Raw genomic sequence first — 19459 nt, 5'->3', positions numbered from 1 at the left:
ACTGGCTGATGTTTGGAGACTAGACTAGGGGCAGAGATGGAAGCAGGGAGCCCAGGTGAGAGATAGGTTCTGTTACTAGCGTGGGCCCTGGCCAGCAAACAGCAGGTTCATTTAAGCTCCCTGTTCCTAGCCCCTGCTATGTGGAGGTGGCGTATGGCTCACCATGTCCATCACCTCATGCAGTTCTCCCTACTGGCCTGTTTCTAGTCTCTAGGTGCGAAAACCACTTCTGGGAGAGGGAAAGGCCCTGGCCTGCTTCTCTAGCAGGCTTTTCCTTATGGTGGCAAGGAGGTGGTTGATAGAAAACCAGCTTCAGGCATAGAGGGAAATAGCGAGTGGAGGCCTGGGGTTGGGGAAGCAGCCTCGGTTTTGAGCTTTCCCAGCACCCACTTCAAGGAGCAGAGTGTGGGTCCCGCTGCCTTGAGCACAGTCATAAGGACCTGGGTCCTCATAATGTCCATGCAAAGAAATCCCCAGCCCTAAAGCCCGACCCAGAGCTGAGTGAGGAGAGCACACCCCAGAAGGGGAGAGGCAGGTCTTGCTTATCCCAGCTCAGGCCAGCTCTTACCTGCAGTCGGGTGCTGCTGTGTCCTCCAGCTGCTGCCGAGACTGTGTTCTCCCACGAAGGTGATGGCCCTTGTCCCAGCTGGTTCCTGCTCGAGTAAGGGTGGTACCCACCTCTTGTGCAGTGACTCACTTGGGCTGGGCTGGGCCCAGCTCAGGCCCTGTGGCTGGGTAAACATGACAGGTGGCAAGGCCCAAGGAGACCTTTGGTCTTGGTCTAGATAGAGCTGGGGCTGGGGCACCCACAGCTGCCGTTGAGCGGGCTATGAACCAAGACCTCTAGGCCTTTCCCCAAAAAAATCTTCATCCAGATTAGATATCTAGTCCTGCTGATCATGGAGAACACAGTTGACCAGAGGGATATCCAGGCTCTCTAAAGAATGGCCATACCAAACCACCAGCTATCTGGGCTGGAGCCCACCACAGGAAACAGATGCATCAAAAAGTACCCACAAGTCCTCTTGTGCTTCACTTGAGTACTAAGGTCTTCACTCAGTAGGAGCATAAACTTGATGTAGCACACAGCTTATGGTGGAGCATGTTTCTGAGCTGTGTCTGTGTCAGCTACTGCCCACTCGTACAAGAGATGTCACTTCCCTTTTTTTTTTTTTTTTTTTGTATTTTTTTAAAAATTTTTTTGACAGGCATAGTGGACAGTGAGAGAGAGAGAGAGAAAGGTCTTCCTTTTTGCCGTTGGTTCACGCTCCAATGGCCGCCGCAGCTGGCGCGCTGCGGCCAGCGCACCGCGCCCATCCGATGGCAGGAGCCAGGTGCTTCTCCTGATCTCCCATGGGGTGCAGGGCCCAAGCACTTGGGCCATCCTCCACTGCACTCCCTGGCCACAGCAGAGAGCTGGCCTGGAAGAGGGGCAACCGGGACAGAATCCGGTGCCCCGACCGGGACTAGAACCTGGTGTGCCGGCGCCGCAAGGCGGAGGATTAGCCTGTTGAGCCGCAGCGCCGGCCAAGAACTTCCCTTCTTACGTGTTCATTTCCCCCTAAAATAAGATAACTTTACCTGCCTGAGTGGTGGGGAAGGGGTCACGACGTTGGGAATAATTTTTGAGTTACTTATGGTCTGTTCATTTGCTACAAATAAGTTACTCTGGACAACAACAACAACGTAGTTTGTAATTATGGCCATAATTTGTAACTGAGCGTTCTCGCCTCTAGAAATCTGTGACCTTGAGGTCTCAGAGCCTTAGACGGCATTGCTTCCAGTTGGGAAAATGTAGGAAACCCAAATGCCCAGCCCTGCGGCCCCGCTGGAGAAGTCGTCTGCGGAAGATCACAAGGCTGTGCGGTCTGCGGAGGAAGACGCTCTGAGCAGGCGCTCCTGACCCTGGTGAGAGAGTGGAACTGTGGTGGTGTGACTGCGCTCACGTTCTGTTTTTGTTGTTTGGAAAGTGAGTGTGGCACTACGTGAAAGGTGCCGTGTCTCGATGGGCGTGGCCTGGCAGCTTTTAGCTTACATTTGTGTGTGCCTGTTTCTGGGTGGTGGTTTTGTTTTAGATTAGGTTTTGCTCCGAATGCTTAGGATTTTGGTAAGGATGGAGCTGATTCATGGTTTTAGGAGGGAATTCACATTGGGTGTCTCCTGAAGGGGCACTAGCGAGCTATGTGCTGGGTGAGGGGATTTTAAAATATATATTTTTTTCCTTGAAAGCAGAGTTACAAAGAGAGAAAGAGAGAGGTACTCCATTGGCTCAGTCCCCAAATGGTCGCAACAGCTGGAACTGAGCTAGGCTGAAGCCAGGAGCCAAGAATTCCATCCAGGTCTCCTGTGTGGGTGGCAGGGGCCCAAGCACTTGGGCCATTTTCTACTGCTCTCCCAGGCACGTTAGCAGGGGGCTGGATCAGAAGTGAAGCAGCCAGGACTTGAACAAGTGCCCATATGGGATGCCAGTGTTACAGGCAGATTTTTTTAAAGTATATTTTTTGGGTACCTTTTAAATTCTAAAAACTTTAACTGTAGTACTTATTCCCTGAAATAATCATATAAAGGTAGAGTGAAATAGGAAAGGAGGAGGAATCTAGTTTAGATCCTGGTCGGTTTGGTTGGTCAAGGGTGCCTGTCACACTTGGTGCCCAGGGAGGGACTGGAAACCCATTTGCTGGGGAGTCCCTTAAGGCATGACACAGAGCACCCACTCGGGGTGAGGTGAGTATCATGCTGCTCACCAGGCCAGGCAGGCCCACGTCACTGTCCCTGTGATGAACCTGGCAGAGTTGCAGTAGCCTTGGGCCTCAGCTCTGAGCTCAGCTTGCCTGTGACAGCAGCCAAGAGTCCCACATAGGAAGCAACAGGGACAGGACAAGAAAGACATGACCCCTGACTGAGCACCTGCTGCCCAAAAAGAATAGAAATACTGTCCCAGCACCCTTCTTCCTCTTTTAAAAAAAAAATTATTTATTTGAGAGGCAGTGTAACAGGGAGACCCAGAGAGAGAGAGAGAGAGATCGTCCATCCATCCATTCTTTCCCTGCCTGTGGTCAGGTCCCGAATCCCAGCCCCAAACAGGGCTTCTGTTTCCATCCCCTGGCCTTACAGCTGTGCCCAGCTCTGACATCTCTTATTCCAGCCACCAAGAAGCCTCTCCCATTGGGTCTGTCCTTGCTCGAACTCTTCAGTGGCTCCCTAAACTCCGGGCCTGATGTTCGGCCTCTGCAGCCCCGTCCCTTTATTACCTCTTCATCCTCGTCCCCTCAACACCCATCCCTGCCAGGTCAGAAGCCTCCCTTTCCGACCCCGACCCCTGCTTCACACTTGGTTTGCGCCATCTCTGCCTATGCTGCCACTGCTGCTCCCCAAATGCCTGCCCCTGCCCTGCCCCATCCAGCCACATCCACTAAGCTCCTCAGGAGCCTCCCAGGTCCCCCTGCCCCTGTGGGTCTGCCATCGGTGCCTCTGGGTCAGACTGCTGTTCCAGTATTTGAGAATAATCTTATATTCTTGGTCCCTTTGGCTACTAGTTGACCCTGAACTCCTTCAGGACAGGGTTAGTCTTGCCAAAATAAAATATGGAAACCATGCTCTGATGAGAGCATTCTTCTGCTCTGGAGGCCAGGATACAGCATACACCCTGACAGCACCCAGGGCAGACCTGAGCAATCAACCACTGCACCCCTTCCTGCTGAGACCAGAGACTGCTCTCATCGCAGTGCTGTGAGCAGCTGCTGTCACCTGGAATTGGCCCAGGGGTGAAATCCCTGTGTCGTCTGTAGTGGGTGTTCTATGGTGGCAGGGGCTTGTCTGGGGTGCTCATCCCTGGGGCCTAGCACCATGCCTGGTACTTACTGAGTGACTCCTAGAGAAGTCCATCACAGTTATAAACTTAAATGGTGCACCCTTATTTCACAGATGGGCTGGGCAGACCATCGACCCGAGTCTCTGATCTGTGACTTACACAAGTCACCAAACCTCACAGAGCTGCAGCGTGTGCATCTCCCTGCTCCACAGGCTTGGCCTGAGGATTCAATGCATGAGTCATGTGAAGTGCCTGGGACACAGCTGACGTTTGATCAGCGTTCACTTCCTGCTTCCTCATGGCTGCAGGTTACACAAGTCTTCTGGGTCAAGTGACAGCAGAGGTGCCAGGACCAGAAGGGAGACTGAGTACTGGGCAGAGAGGGCGCTGCTCTGCACTTTGACCCTCTGCACTTAACCTGGAAGGTGCACCAAAAGCCAGGCTTCTGTCGCCCCTGCTGCAACCACACTGCTGGGTGCTGAGAACAGGAGGAACGGCTTTTGTTGAACTTCTTCTGCAGGCTGGTTCCAGGCGGAAGCAGATCTCATCTGGAGTTCCCAGCAGCCCCCAGATTCAGAGAGGGAGCACCTCACCCGAGGCCACATAGCCTGAGAGTAATGAACCTGGGCTTTGGCTGTGTACTGGCCTAGCTGCCTGGATCTAGGCATCTCCCACACTTGGGCAGCTGAGTCATAGATTTCCCTATAGAAGCCCACCAGGAAGTCCTAGGTAGACTCAACTTAGGTGGTAAGCGTTTAATCACATGACCATACAAGGCTGCCTGGTGGGCTGGGAAATGGAGTCTCTTGTCTGGGCATGTTGCCGGGTGACATTGGGACCTGTTGGTAAGGAAGCCTGGACATTGGATAAGCATGAAGCAGTCTCCGCCAGCCTTGCCACGGTGTACTTAGGGCCCCAGGCCAGACCCTGGCCTTAATGTGTTCCTGCAACGGCCTAGGGACATCTACCTGCAAGAGGCGGCATAGAGGAACCCAGCATGGGGAATCTGGCTTTGAATCCATATTCTGCTTCTGTCCAGGCCTCAGTCTTCCTATCTATGAAATGAGGGGTCCTGACTGACAGGATTCTAGCTGGCTGAAACTCCATCACAGGTTCTAAGCCATCCTCCACCGGGACACTGTCTGGTCCTGCCTTGGTGCTCACATTTGTCCAGGGAAGAGTTTGGTTTATCTCTGAGGTTTAGCCCACTGTGCCATCTAAGACCCCACAAAGGGCCAATCCAATCCCTGCTGGGCCCCAGACCTCACAGGTACCCACTTCGGGCATTTGGTCTCCAGAGATAAAACATCCTCCATGTCAGCTCTAGCCTTTGAGGGATTCGTACTGGTCAAAGTAATGCTGTGGCAACAAACAACCCCAAGGTCTTCATGGTCCCTTCCACGAAGCTTGCTCCTCACATGTCTCACATGTCCCACATGCCCGTGGAGGGTAGGTGGGGTCTGTAAGTCTGCCCACTCTAGGACCCAGCTGCTGTCTCAGAGGCTCTCGGCCATGGTGGAGGGGAAAAGGTCTCCATCTGGCAAGTGCTCCAGCCTGAGGTGACAGATGTCACTTCTCACACCTCATTAGCCAGGTGACAGCCACCCAGTCACAAGAGGGCAAGGAAGTACCACCCCTGTGCACGCTGAGAAGGTAGGGAGTTTGAAATACAGATGGCACTAACAACAGCCTCAGGCCTCTGTTCTGGGCTCTGATCCCCATGTTTGCCAGGATAGGGAGAGCAGGTATGACCTGGGGGCTTCACTGATCCCCACAGGGCCCTACCCTGGGGAGGGGGTGGAGGTATAGAAGATACCGGGGGCCAGCATTGTGACACAGTAGGTTAAACTGCCACCTGCAACGCTGGCATCCCATACGAGTTCAAGTCCTAGTTGCTCCAGTTAGAATCCAAGTTTCCTGTAGAACATGGCCCAAGTAGTTAGGCCTCTGTCACCCACGTAGGAGACCAAGATAGAGTTCCTGCCTCCAGGCTTTGACCTGGCCCAGCCCTAGTCGTCATTGCATGCATTTGGGAAGTGAAACTGCAGATAGAAGATGTTCTCTCTCTCTCTCTTCTCCGTAATTCTGCTTTTCAAATTAAAAAAAAAATTTTTTTTTCTTTTAAAGGAAGACACTTGACATCCCCAAGAGTGGGACTGTAATAGCCTGCAGGCTACTGTGGCCTGAATGTTGATGTTCCCTCAAATTCATGGTTGAAACCTAATCCCCTGTGTGACAGTGTGAAGAGGCGAGGCCTCTGGGTGAGTAAGCCATGGCTGAGAACAGTGCCTTTATAAAGGAGACCCAAGGGAGCTGTTCTGCCTCTTCATCCGAGAGGACATAGTGCCTGGCAGAGAGCACCTCATCCAGAGCGATGAGCAGTAGATTTCTGCTGCTTGTCAGTGACCCAGGCCAGGCTGTGCAGGGGAGCAGCCCGCTGATCCGGATGCAGCCCCAGCCAGGGGCCTCTGCCGGCACTGCTGTAGAAGTGGGGTAGTGTTTCCTAACCTGCAGGCTTTCCCTGAGGCTCAGCTGTGGTGCAGGAGACATGGTGGAGCCCGACACTCTTGGCAGCTCTCTGTGGAAGACACTTGGCCTGGCTCAGTCCTTTGTGGAATCTGGGTGGGCAGATTTGAGAGCAGGAGCTCAGCAGGAGCTCGGCTTTGGGGAGGCAGCACTGTTGGAAGGGCTTGCTCTATGACTGTGCTTATGAACACATAAAACCTTCCTAAGATTCCTAGAGGATGATTGTTTATTTGGGACAGTTTTTGGTGAGTTGATGGAGATGGGGCACCCCAGTCCCTGACACTTGCCCCCATCCAAACAGAAGGGTTTAGGGGTTCCTGTGGCAGCAAAGAGAGGACAGGAGGTCAGCATTGAGAGACTGAGACTGCACAAGTACGGTGACCTCTGGGAATGTCCCCTGGAGGGTGAAACCAAGCAGGAGGGCCCTGTTAGGTTCTGATGCTGGTGCCTGGCTGTATGGAAGAGCCAACTCCTCCTTGCTGCTCAAATTGTCAGTATACTCCCTGGAAATAGGAGGTTTGCTCCTGTGCAGTGTCAAGTCAGCCTGGGGACACACAGAGCTTCCCTGCTTTTCACCCCACCCCCACCCCTAGGGGATAAGGCACAGCAAAAGGCCTACCCTGGTCCTGTCCATCGCCAAAAGACACAGCTAAGTTTGCTGTTCTGAAATCCCGCACATGGCCAGCCCCAGTCTGCTGGCACAGTTCCTCTTCTAAACAGAGGAATGGTGGAGAGGGCAGCAGGATAGAGAAAGACCCCCCAAGATAGGCACTGTCTGGTTAACCCAGGTGAGCCTGCCATTTACAGATTAGACAGACTGAACTCTGGGGGGTCAGGTGACTTTCCCATAGCAACTCAGCCAGTGGTGGCAAAGCAGGGGTCAGGAGCCACTAGCGGAGGAATGCAGAGAGACCACACAGCAGTTCCATAGCAGAACCGTGATCCAACCACCAAACCCTGGCCTCTTGCCTGTTTGGGGAGAGGGAATCTGGGAAAGGCTGCATGATCTGAGAAATTTGCCAAGGCCCAGGCTCCAGGGGCTGAACCAGTGCCCCCATGCCCTGGCCCAAAGTAGCGTTTTGAAAGACGTCCCGAGCAAGTGTCATGCCTTGCTTAGGCCACAGGTGGCCCTGCAGGCTTGGCCTTCCGTCATTTTCTGTTTTTGCAGGGAGTAAACAAATGAGTAGTACTGGGTCTTGGGACTCACCGTGCAGTGCTCGTGGGTGCCTGCACAGCGGGGTGGGGGAGGGCGCCATGGCTTTCCTGGTAGGGCTGTGGCTGCTCCGTTGTCCCTTCCTGTCCTGGGCAGGACGGCACAGGAAGGTGGGAACAATGGGCCACTGGCCGCTGCAGGATGCTGTGGTTCCTGAGATGGGTGGGGGAGGCTCTCTTGGCCTCCCAACCGGCACCAAGGCTGGGGAAGGAGGTCCCAGCGCAGGAGACAAACGAGATGAACGACTAACATTTCTGAGCTATTGCTGTATGCCAGGACCTGTGTTAAAAGTTTCAGGTGATGATCTCAGGGAATCTGCACCTTACTCCTACTATTAGTCCCATTTTATAGATGAAGCAATTGAGACACAGAGTTTAAGTGAAATGCCCAAGGTAAACAGGAGGTGAAAGTGAAATCTGGAACCAGGCAGTCTGGCTCCAGGGCCTGCACTTTTAACCACTGTAAATTAGGTACCTGCGGATATTCAAGCTATGTATACTCTCATCATCTCCTTACTGGTTTTCTGTCACCAGCAGCATCAAGGTTCCACGTGATGGACATATGTCCCAGATCTTGTCCCACTGCCCCACTAAAGTAAGTTTTTTATAGTTAAAAGTTATGCAGGTACAGGTATTTGGCCTAGTGATAAAGATGCTAGGTTTCATGTTGGAGTACCTTGGTTCAAAACCCACCTCAGGCTCCTGACTCCAGCTTTCTGCTGATACAGACTCTGGGAGACAGTGGTGTTGGTTCAAGTGATTGTGCTTCTGCCACCCATGTGGAAGACCTGCATTGAGTTTTTAGCTCTTGGCTTCAGCTTTGGCACAGCCCCAGCCATTGTGGGTATTTGTGAAGTGAACTATGGGATGGATGATCTCTCTCAAATAAATAAGTAAAAATTGAGAAACAAACCCCAAATTGTAAACAGCTTAAGTAGTAAAAAACAAACAAAGAAGAAACAAACTAACAGCAACAACAAAAGGGAATGGAAGATTGGGCTGAATTCCTGGGGGCACATTAATACCACAGGATCTGTGGAACTTGCTTTCAAAGATGACAGTTCCTCCCATCTTCACATGTCCCCTTGCACCGCTGCTCGTCCAGAACTGGGGTTCTCTTTTCCCATCGCTTGAATCCAGGTGCTGTATAAATTGCTTTGACTGAAAGGATGAGGTAGAAATTTCACTCTGCAACTTTTGAACCCAGGCTTTGAGAGGCCTTGCAGCTTTCACTCTTGTTATTGTAGAACAGAGGTCTACAAACTGAAACCTGTGGGCCATATTCAGCTGACTGCCTGTTTTGTAAATAAAGCTTTATTAAGCACAGTCATGCTCATTTGTTGACAGACAGTCCATGCCTACTTTAATGGCAGAGGTGAGTACAGCAATTATGACAGAGGCTGTATAGCTAAATTATTTACTGTTGTGACCCTTGGAGAAAAAGTATGCTGATGCCTCTTAAGACTTCGTACCATGGTGTGTAGAAGCCTGCGTTAGCTTGTAGAATAACACCCTGGGGCAAAGATGATTGTCCCCAGTAATACCCAAAGTGCCCAGTCCATGGGACTTAGTTACTGCAGCCCTGGAAAACAAATGCAGCCAGGCAGAGTAGTTCCTCCTTGCAATCTTGCTAAGCTCACTTGGAACCTCTGAGAATTATTTTATTCTTGGGATTATTATTTTTTTCAAAATCGTTTTAGCTATTCTACTTCCTTTGCCTTTTGATAGGAATTGTGTTAACCTGTAGATCAATCTGGGACTTGCTATGGTGAGTCTTCCAATCCTTGAACATGGTATGTCTCACATGGTCACACTTCTCTGATGTCCTCCATCAATGTTTTGTAGGTTTCGGCATACATGTTTTTTAAGCTTATATGTGTTTCATTTCTTTTGTGGTATTGAGATGTGTTATGTTGTTAATCTCCAGTTCTTTTCTAATATATAGAGATGCAACTGTTTGTGTGTGTTGATCTTAATGTGTTGCAGTCTAGCTAAATTCACTTGTAAAGCTGTGAGAATTTTTTTTTTCTAATTCTTTGGATTTTCAGTTACGTCATCTGCAAGAAGGGACACTTTTATTTCTTCCTTTCTAACAGATATGCTCCCATGCTTTCCTTTTCCTGTCTTCTGCACTGGCTAGAACTTTCAGTGCTGTGTTGAGTAGGAGTAATGAGAGCAGAATTTTCATCCTGTTCCCAGTCATAGAGGGAGAGAATTCAACCTTCTTTGCAAAGTTACATTGCTACTCTGCCCATCAATTCAGCTATGCTCTTTGGTTTTGTATTGTCTAGCTTGTTAAAAACAGAGGCAATACCTTAGTTTTGTCAAATAATATAGAAGATAAATATGTGCCTATGTTAAGATTTTAGGGGCCAGTGCTGTGGTGTAGTGGATTAAGCCGTCACCTGCAGCACTGGGATCCCATGTGGATGCTGGTTCAAGTCCCAGATGCTCCACTTCTGATCCAGCTCCTGCTAATGTGCCTGGAAAAGCCAGTGGGAGATGGCCCAAGTGCTAGGGTCCCTGCACCCATGTGGGATATCCGGAAGAAGCTCCTGGCTCCTGGCATCAGACTGCCCTAGCTCCATCCGCCACAGCCTGGCCCAGCCCTGGCTGTTACAGGCATTTGGGAGTGAATTGACATCTCTTTTGCCCTTGTCTCTGCCTTTAGTAATAAAATTAGAATCTTATCTTATTGTTGAGCATTAAATGTTCATATAATTTGGATGCCAGTCCTTTATCAGACATATTTTTCACTAATATCTTCTTGTCTGTGGCTTGTTTTCTCATTCTCTTGACACTGTTTCACAGAGCAGAAATTTTAAATTTTATATGACTGTTTTCTTCCATGGGTTGTGCTTTCGGTGTTGAACATAAAAACTCACTGCCAAACCCAAGGCTTCCTGTCTTAGTGAATGTTCCATGAGAGCGTTAAAAAATCTGTATTCAGCTGCTTGTAAGTATTCTGTAAATGTCAGTCATACCTAGTCGATCCATGGTGCTGTGATTTCCGCCTGCTCGATCTGTCAGTTACTCAGAGGGGTGGTGATGTTTCCATCTCTAACAGCAGGTTCATCTACTTCTCCTTACAGTCATGTCAGCTTTTTTGTCTCCTGTTTTAGCACTTTGTTGTTACATGCATGTACACTAAGGATTTTGTCTTCTTACAGAGTGTTCCCTTTACCACTATGTGATGCCCCTCTTTCTTCCTCATAGTTTTCCTTGCTCTGAAGTCTGCTTTGTCTGAAATTAATATAGTCACTTCAGATTACTTTTAATTATTTATTTCCTTTTTGCCTTTTTACTTTATATAATTCAAATTTTTTTAAGATTACATATTTATTTGAAAGTCAGAATTACAAAGAGAGACAGATCTTCCATCTGCTGATTCACTCCCCAAATGGCTGCAATGGCCAGCGCTGAGGCAGACTGAAGCCAGGGGCCTAGAGCTTCCTACAGGTCTCCCACAGGAGTACAGGGGCCCAAGCACTTGGGCCGTCTTCTGCTTTCCCAGCCACATGAGCAGGGAGCTGGATCAGAAGTGAAGCAGTCAGGACTTGAACCGGTGCCCATATGGGATGCCAGCACTGCAGGTGGCAGTTTTACCTGCTACACAAGAACGCTGGCCCCCTACACATTTTTTAAACTGAAGAAAGAAGGGGCTGGCAGTGTGGCTTAGTAGGTTAAGCGACCGTTTGTGATGCCAGTATCCCATATGGGCGCTAGTTTCATCACAGCTGCTCCACTTCTGATCCAGCTCTCTGCTAATAGCCTGGGAAGGCAGTAGAAGATGGCCCAAGTGCTTGAGCCCCTGCACCCACATGGGAGATCCAAAAGGAGCTCACGGCTCTGTCCATTTGGGGAGCGAACCAGTGCATAGAAGATCTCTCTCTCTCTCTCTAACCTTGGTTTTCAAATAAATAAAATAAATATTTTTTTAAAATATGGTCAAATGCACATAACATAAAATTCTCCATTGTAATTGTTTTTTAAAAGTTTTTTAAAATTTATTTGAAAGGGGGAGGGAAGGAGAGTGGGAGGAAGAGAGTGAGAGAGAGAGAGATCTTCCATCTGCTTCCATCTTCCATCAGATCTTCCATCTGGGCCAGGCTGAGCCCAAGAGGAGCTCAGAATCCAAACTAGGTGTCACATGGATGGCAGGGACCCAAGTAGTTAGTCCATCACCTGCGGCCTCCCAGGGCGTGTGTTAGCAAAGGTGAAATTGGAGGCAGAGCCAGACCTGGAACCCAGACACTCTGATGTGGGATGTGGGCATCGCACGTGGTATCTCAACTGCTGCACCAAACACCCACCTACCCCATCATCTGCGCCAAACACCCCCTCCATCTTAACTATCTTGAAGCGTATGATTCAGTGTTATTAAATGCATCCATATAGTTGTGTAGTCATTACCATCTATCCACCTACAGAACTGGTTTCATCTCAAAAAAGTGAAACTATACTCGTTAAAAAAATACCCCCATCCTACCCCCTGTTGCCTTTGGCAAAAACATTCTAGGTTCCTTTCTGATGTGACTATGTGCCTCGTATGTCTTTTATTATTATTATTTTTTTATTATTATTATTTAAAAGACAGAGTTATAGAGAAGGAGGCAGAGAGAGAGAGAATTCTTCCATCCATTGATTCACTCCCCAAATGGCCGCAACAGCCAGAGCTGGGCTGATCCAAAGCCAAGAGCCAAGAGCCAGGAGCTTCCTCCGGGTCTCTTATGCAAGTGCAGGGGCTCAAAGACTTGGGTCATCTTCCACTGCTTTCCCAGGCCATAGCAGAAAGCCGGATTGGAAGTGGAGCAGCCAGGACTAGAACTGGTGCCCATATGGGATGCCAGCACTGCAGGTGGGGGCTTTACCCACTGTGCCACAGCACCAGCCCCTCATGCATCTTTTTGTCACTGGCTTATTTTTCTTAGCATAATACTCTCAAAGTTCATCCAGGTTGTGGCTGCTGGTTTTTTTTTTTTTTTTTTTTTTTTTTTTTTGGTTTGTTTGTTTGTTTGACAGGCAGAGTGGACAGTGAGAGAGGGAGACAGAGAGTTCCTTTAGCCGTTGGTTCACCCTCCAATGGCCGCCGCGGCCAGCGCGCTGCAGCTGGTGCACTGCGCTGATCAGAAGCCAGGAGCCAGGTGCTTCTCCTGGTCTCCCATGGGGTGCAGGGCCCAAGCACTTGGGCCATCCTCCACTGCACTCCCGGGCCACAGCAGAGAGCTGGCCTGGAAGAGGAGCAACCGGGACAGAATCTGGTGCCCTGACTGGGACTAGAACCTGGTGTGCCGGCGCCGCAGGCGGAGGATTAGCCTAGTGAGCCGCGGTGCCGGCCTGTGGCTGCTGTTTTGGCATAGCAGGTTAAGCTGCTGCCTGCAGCACTGGTGTCCCATATGGGTGCCAGTTCAAATCCTGGCTGCTCCACTTTGGATGCAGCTCCCTGCTAATGAGCCTGGGAAAAGCAGTAGAAGATGCTTTCGAGCCCCTTTACCCACACGAGAGAACTGGCCCAGCCCTGCCATTGCAGCCAATGGAAGACACTTCACCCCCCCCCCTTTCTAAATTTGCTTCTCAAATAAATCTTTTAAAAACAAAAAAGTTTATTCAAGTTGTAGCATATGTCAGAATTCTCTCCCTTTTTAATCCTAAATAATATACTATTTTATGTATATACATTTTGTTTATTCATTTGTCAGTGGATAGATACTTGAGTTGCTTTCATATTTTATCTGTTGAGGAAAAGGCTGCTATGAATTTGGTTTGTTTGTTTGTTTATTTATTTATTTATTTATTTATTTTTGACAGGCAGAGTGGACAGTGAGAGAGAGAGACAGAGAGGAAGGTCTTCCTTTGCCGTTGGTTCACCCTCCAACGGCCGCTGAGGCTGGCGCGCTGTGGCCGGCGCACCGTGCTGATCCGAAGCGAGGAGCCAGGTGCTTCTCCTGGTCTCCCATGGGGTGCAGGGCCCAAGGACTTGGGCCATCCTCCATCTGCACTCCCTGGCCACAGCAGAGAGCTGGCCTGGAAGAGGGGCAACCGGGATAGAATCCGGTGCCCCGGCCGGGACTAGAACCCGGTGTGCCGGCGCCGCAAGGCGGAGGATTAGCCTGTTGAGCCACGGCACCAGCCTGCTATGAATTTGAGTGTACGAATAGTTCTTTGAGCTTTCAATTCTTTTGGGCATATAAAGGCACTTCAAAAAGCTCATGGAAAACTGGAATTAAAGGTGGTTTACTTTGGTGTAAAGATGTCTGAAATTGATGCATAGTATTTTTCATAATGTGAACTTTTTGAAAACCCCTTATTTACCCAGAGTGGGATTGCTGGCTCATATGGAAATTCTATTTTTTAATATTCTGAGGAACTCGATATTGTTTCCACGGCGCATGCACGTTTACATTCCTCCCAGTGGGGCACCAGGGTGCCAGTGTGTCCACCCTCTTACCAACATATCGTTGTTGTCCCGCCCCCTTACTTTTAATCTATCTGTGTCTTTAGTTAAAGTGGATTTACTTTAAAGTTAAGGTAGACAACATATAATTGAGTCCTTTTTTTTTTTTTTTTAAGATTGATTTATTTATTTGAAAGGCAGTTACAGAGAGGCAGAGGCAGAGAGAGAAAGGTCTTTCATCTGCTGGTTAATTCCCCAGATGGCAACACCAGCCTGAGCTGGGCTGATCTGAAACCAGGAAGCAGGAGCTTCCTCCAGGTCTCCCATGCAGGTGCAGGGGCCCAAGGACTTGGGCCATCTTGTACTGCTTTCCTAGGCCATAACAGAGAGCTGGATCGGAAATGGAGCAGCTAGGACTAGAACCAGTGCCCACATGGGTTGCTGACACTGCAAACTGTGGCTTTACCCACTATGCCATAGCACCAGCCCCAATTCCTGTTTTTTTGTTTTGTTTTGTTGTATTTCAGTGTTCTCCACTAGTAGATTTTAATTGCTCTTAATTGGCATATTTAGACCATGTAATTATTCATACAGCTGGCTTAATGTCTAGCATGTTTTATATTCATTACAGTTTTTCTGTTTTTAAATATTCCCCTCTTTTTCATTTTAATTGAGCATTTTGTGATTGTTTTGTGTCCTCTCAGCGTATCAATTGTTAGTGACTTCCCTACAGTATGCAATATACATTTACAACCAATCAAAGTCCACTTTTAAATAATAGTAGGCCACTTTATGGGTACTGCAGGTACCTTATGACTGATTATTCAGCGCCTCCCTCTCCCATCCCTTACAGCCTTCTTGCCCTTCATTTCCCCATCCATGTGCTAAAATGACCTAGTTCCCTGCTGCGTTATTACCTGAGCAAAGACTTATTTAGAGGATCAAGGAGGTATACAAAAAAAAAAAAAAAAAAAGACTTTTCCTTCATTTTAGTCCTTCTCTGGTGCTCTTTTCCTTTTTGTGGATCTGAGTGTTTGAAATAATTTTCCTGCTCTTTATTTTATTTTTATTTTTTTCACAGGCAGAGTGGACACTGAGAGAGAGAGAGACAGATAGAAAGGTCTTCCTTTGCCGTTGGTTCACCCTCCAATGGCCGCTGTAGCTGGCGCACCGTGCTGATCCGAAGCCAGGAGCCAGGTGCTTCTCCTGGTCTCCCATGGGGTGCAGGGCCCAAGCACTTGGGCCATCCTCCACTGCCTTCCCGGGACATAGCAGAGAGCTGGCCTGGAAGAGGGGCAACCGGGATAGAACCCGGTGTGCCGGTGCTGCAAGGCAGAGGATTAGCCTATTGAGCCACGGCGCTGGCCTCCTGCTCTTTAAAGAACTTCTTTCAATATTTCTTGGAAGGCCAGTCTACTGGTTGTAAATTTCTTCTGTTTAAGAAAATCTTTATTTCTCCCTCACTTTTGCCTGATATAGATTCTTTTTTTTTTTTTTTGGACAGGCAGAGTGGACAGTAGAGGGAGACAGAGAGAAAGGTCTTCCTTTTTGCCGTTGGTTCACCCTCCAATGGCCGCCGCGGTAGGCACGCTGCGGCCGGCGCACCGCGCTGTTCCGATGGCAGGAGCCAGGTGCTTCTCCTGGTCTCCCATGGGGTGCAGGGCCCAAACACTTGGGCCGTCCTCCACTGCACTCCCTGGTCACAGCAGAGAGCTGGCCTGGAAGAGGGGCAACCGGGACAGGACCGGTGCCCCGGGACTAGAACCCGGTGTGCTGGCGCCGCAAGGCAGAGGATTAGCCTACTGAGCCGCGGCACGGGCTATTGATACAGATTCTAAGCTGGTGGCTTTTCTCCTTCAATACTAAGTATTTCACTCCTCTCTTGTGCTAGTTAGTGAAAAGCTTTTTAGTTTTTAAAATTTTTAATTTTTCCAATTTATTTGAGAGGAAAGGAGAGAAGGAAGAAGAGAGAGGGAGAGATCTTCCATCTACTAGTTCACTCCCCAAATGCCTGCAACAACCAGGGCTGAGCCAGGCCGAAGCTAGGAAACTGGAAATCCATAGAGTCTCTCATGTGGGTGGCAGGAACCCAACTTCTTGAATCATCATCTGCCTCCCAGGATGAGCATTATCAGGGAGCTGGATTGAAAGAGAACAAACTGAGACTAAAACTAGGCCCTATGATATGGGATGTCCCAAGTGGCAATTCAACTGCTGTGCCAAACACCCAACCCCCTCCACTCTGTTCTCTCTTGAATGGTTTCTGATGAGAAGTCCAACCTAAGTTTCATCTGTATTTCTTGTAAGTATGTGTAAGGCATTTTCCCTTGCTCTGGCGCCTTTCTTTTTTAAAATTTTTTTCTTTTTTTAAAGATTTATTTATTTATTTGAAAGGCAGAGTTAGAGAGAGAGGTCTTCTATCCGCTGTTCACTCCCCAGATGGCTGCAATGCCAGAGCTGTGCTGATCTGAAGCCAGGAGCCAGGAGCTTCTTCTGGTGCAGGGGCCCAAGGACTTGGGCCATCTTCCACTGCTTTCCCAGGCCATTAGCAGAGAGGTGGATCGGAAGTGGAGCGGCCGGGATGCAAACCAGCACCCATATGGGATGCCGGCACTGCTGACTGCGTCTTTTTCCACTACGCCACAGCGCCGGCTCTGTTCTGGATTCTTTCAAGATTTCCTTTGTCTTTGGTTTTCTGCAGCTCGAATAGAATATGCTGAGGAGAGATTTTTTTTTGTTACTTATCCTGTTTTGTGTTTTTTGACCTTGGATTTGTGGTCTCATGTCTGCCATTAATTTTGGAAAATCCTCAGCCATTATTTCTGTTCCTTTCTCTCGTTCTTTTCCTTCTAGTATTCCTATTATGTGTGCGGCACATTTTATCCCACAGTTCTTAGGTATCCTGTTCATTAAGTATATACTGACATATATTCAAGTCCATTGATTCTTTCCTCAGCTATGTCTTGTCTGCTGCTGGGCCCATCACAGATACTCATTCTTGTTACAGTGTATTGATAGCCCATATTTCTTTTTGGTTCTTTCTCAAAGTTTCTATCGTTCTGTTTATATTACTCATCTGGCCATGTATGTTGTCACTTTTTCATTACAGCTCTTTGCAACTTTATATTTATATTTCCAGGATGATAATGCCAAAATCTCTGCTACATTTGATGCTTGCTCTGTTCCTTCAGATTGTTTTTTCTTGCTTTTTACATGCCTTATAATTTTTGTTGAAAGCCAGCTGTAATGTACCCGGGGATGGGACTGAGGTGGACAAGTCTTCAATGTTTACCTGGCTCGATGTGCCCCATCTACTGTCTCTGTAGCTGTAGGTGTTAGGGCCTTCCATCTCCTCCAAGATTTTTGTGCCTCACACCTGCATCTGTTGAGTTTTTGTCCCTTTCATGTGGAAGCTTCGTGCCGGGAGAGTGTGTTAGGTGTGGTATTTGGGAAGTGACTGAATCACCGGGGCCCAACCTCATGAATGAAATTATAAAAGGGCTCAATGCAGGGCGTTTGTCCCGTTTTGGAAGAGAAATTTAAACATTTATTGAATCACTGGGGGCTGATATGGATTAGTTTGAGTTAAAAATGCCTGGTGGTGTTGGTTTGTCACTCTGGGCGGCTGAATCCCTTTGTGACACCCACCATCAGACCAGGTGAGGGGGAAATCTGACTTTGTATAGGCTGTCCTGGTGAATAACAATTATAAATTGGGCACATGATTTCTCTGACAGCTCTCTCCACACACTTCTACATCAGATGTACACATGGACTGCTAAGTGGTTATTAGACATGGAAACAAAACTGGTTTTGTTTTCTACCAGTGCAAGGCTAGAAACATTCTTTTCAGAAAAGATAACTCAATACCTCCCACTTAGCAAAGGCTGCACTACAGAGATGCCAGGTGTTTCTAGTTCTCTTCGTTTCTTTACTCTCTGTGTTCCGACACAAGTCTCCTTTAAAATGCGCTTAGTCATAATTTCTTCATCTACCTCAACCAAAACAACAGATTGCAATAGATTGAATGCAAAAGTGGATGTGAGAATTCATTTGTGTCCTAATGAGTCAGGAATTAAAGAGATGTTTCAAAAATACAAAATAATATCAATCCTGTCATATTTTTGTGAGAAAATATACCTATCAAAGAAATAACATAAGAAAAACTTCCAAACTGAAAGACAGGTTTCCAGGTGAAAATGACCTTTCAGGTGCCCACAAGGTGAGGAAAAACAGGCGCAGGAGGAAGAGGGAGCAGAGATTTTAAAGATTTATTCTTATTTATTTGAAAGTCAGAGAGAGGGAGAGAGATCCTCTGTACACTGGTTCACCTCCCAAATGGCTGCAATGGCTGGGGCTGGGCCAGGCCAAAACCAGGAGTCAAGAGCTTCATCTGGTCTCCCATGTGGGTGTAGGGGCACAAGGACTTGGGCCATATTCCACTGCTTCCCCAGGGACACAGCAGGGAGCTGAATCGGAAGTAAAGCAGCCAGGACTCGAGCTGGCACCCATATAAGATGACGGTGTTGCAGGCAGCGGCTTAACCTGTTACACCACAATGCCAGCCCCAGGAGATTTTTTTTTTTTTTAAAGATTTATGCCTCTGTGGCATAGCAGGTTAAGCCACCACCTGCAGTGCTGGCATCCCATATGGGTGCCGATTCAAGACCTGGCTGCTGCACTATCCAGCTCTCTGCTATGGCCTGGGAAAGCAGTAGAGGATGGCCCAAGTTCTGGGCTCCTGCAACCACATGGGAGACCCGGAGGAAGCTCCTGGCTCCTGGCTTCAGATCAACGCAGCTCCTGCCATTTAGGCCAATTGGGGAGTGAACCAGTGAATGGAAGACCTCTCTCTCTCTCTTTCTCACTCTGTAACTCTCCTCTCAAATAAATAAAAATAAAATCTTTAAAAAAAAAAAAGCCACAAAGAGAAACAATGACAGTATAGACAACGGGTTGGTGCCATATGGCAGCAGTTTCAGGCGAGCATGCCTAAGAGTCTGTCATAGTCATCTCCATGGCGTGGCCTGCAATGATCAGGGCAGGTCCGGGAGTCACTGCATCCCTCCTAGAACTCCTTTTCCCTCACATTGCAACCCTAGCCCTGTCGGCCTCACGTCCGTCCCTCTGCCTTGCCTGACGACCTCAACAGCTGGCTCGCTGGTGTCCTGCTTCTGCCCCTGTCCTATTTCTGTTACAGATTGCTATGAAATAAGCACCTTGTAAACCAAGATGGTCTCATGATTCTGTTGTCCCCTGTTCTGTGGTGTCGCTGACTAGGCAGCACGGCCACAGTGGCTCCTAGCCGGCAGTGACTGGGTACTCAGGCAGGCCCATGGGCCTGTTCTCCCTGGGGCCTCTCTGTGTAGTGTAGGCCCAGAGGTGGTGCTGTACGGAGAAGGAAGTGGAAGCCATTGCTGCTCACATGGGTGGCGAACGTCTGGCCTGTGGCTGTATAAGGCCCACAAAATCATTTGGTCTGGCCCCATAGGTGGGACTCGAAATTCAATCAGGCT

The 19459-nt window shown here is 48.7% G+C and overlaps 1 long non-coding RNA gene across 1 annotated transcript in view; it reads left to right on the top strand.

Annotated features, from left to right (window-relative positions):
- Nucleotides 1-19459, top strand: part of LOC133768963 (uncharacterized) — a 45604-nt gene that overhangs the window by 2834 nt on the left and 23311 nt on the right. Inside the window, exon 2 of the long non-coding RNA XR_009867085.1 lies at nt 1737-1908. This is a non-coding gene — a long non-coding RNA (uncharacterized LOC133768963). The remainder of the gene's footprint in view (nt 1-1736; nt 1909-19459) is intronic.

This window comes from Lepus europaeus, chromosome 10 (genome assembly GCF_033115175.1).
Source record: "Lepus europaeus isolate LE1 chromosome 10, mLepTim1.pri, whole genome shotgun sequence".
NCBI lineage: Eukaryota > Metazoa > Chordata > Mammalia > Lagomorpha > Leporidae > Lepus > Lepus europaeus.
The sequence above is the reverse complement of the archived record's forward strand: the minus strand, read 5'-3'. Positions and strand labels throughout refer to the sequence as shown.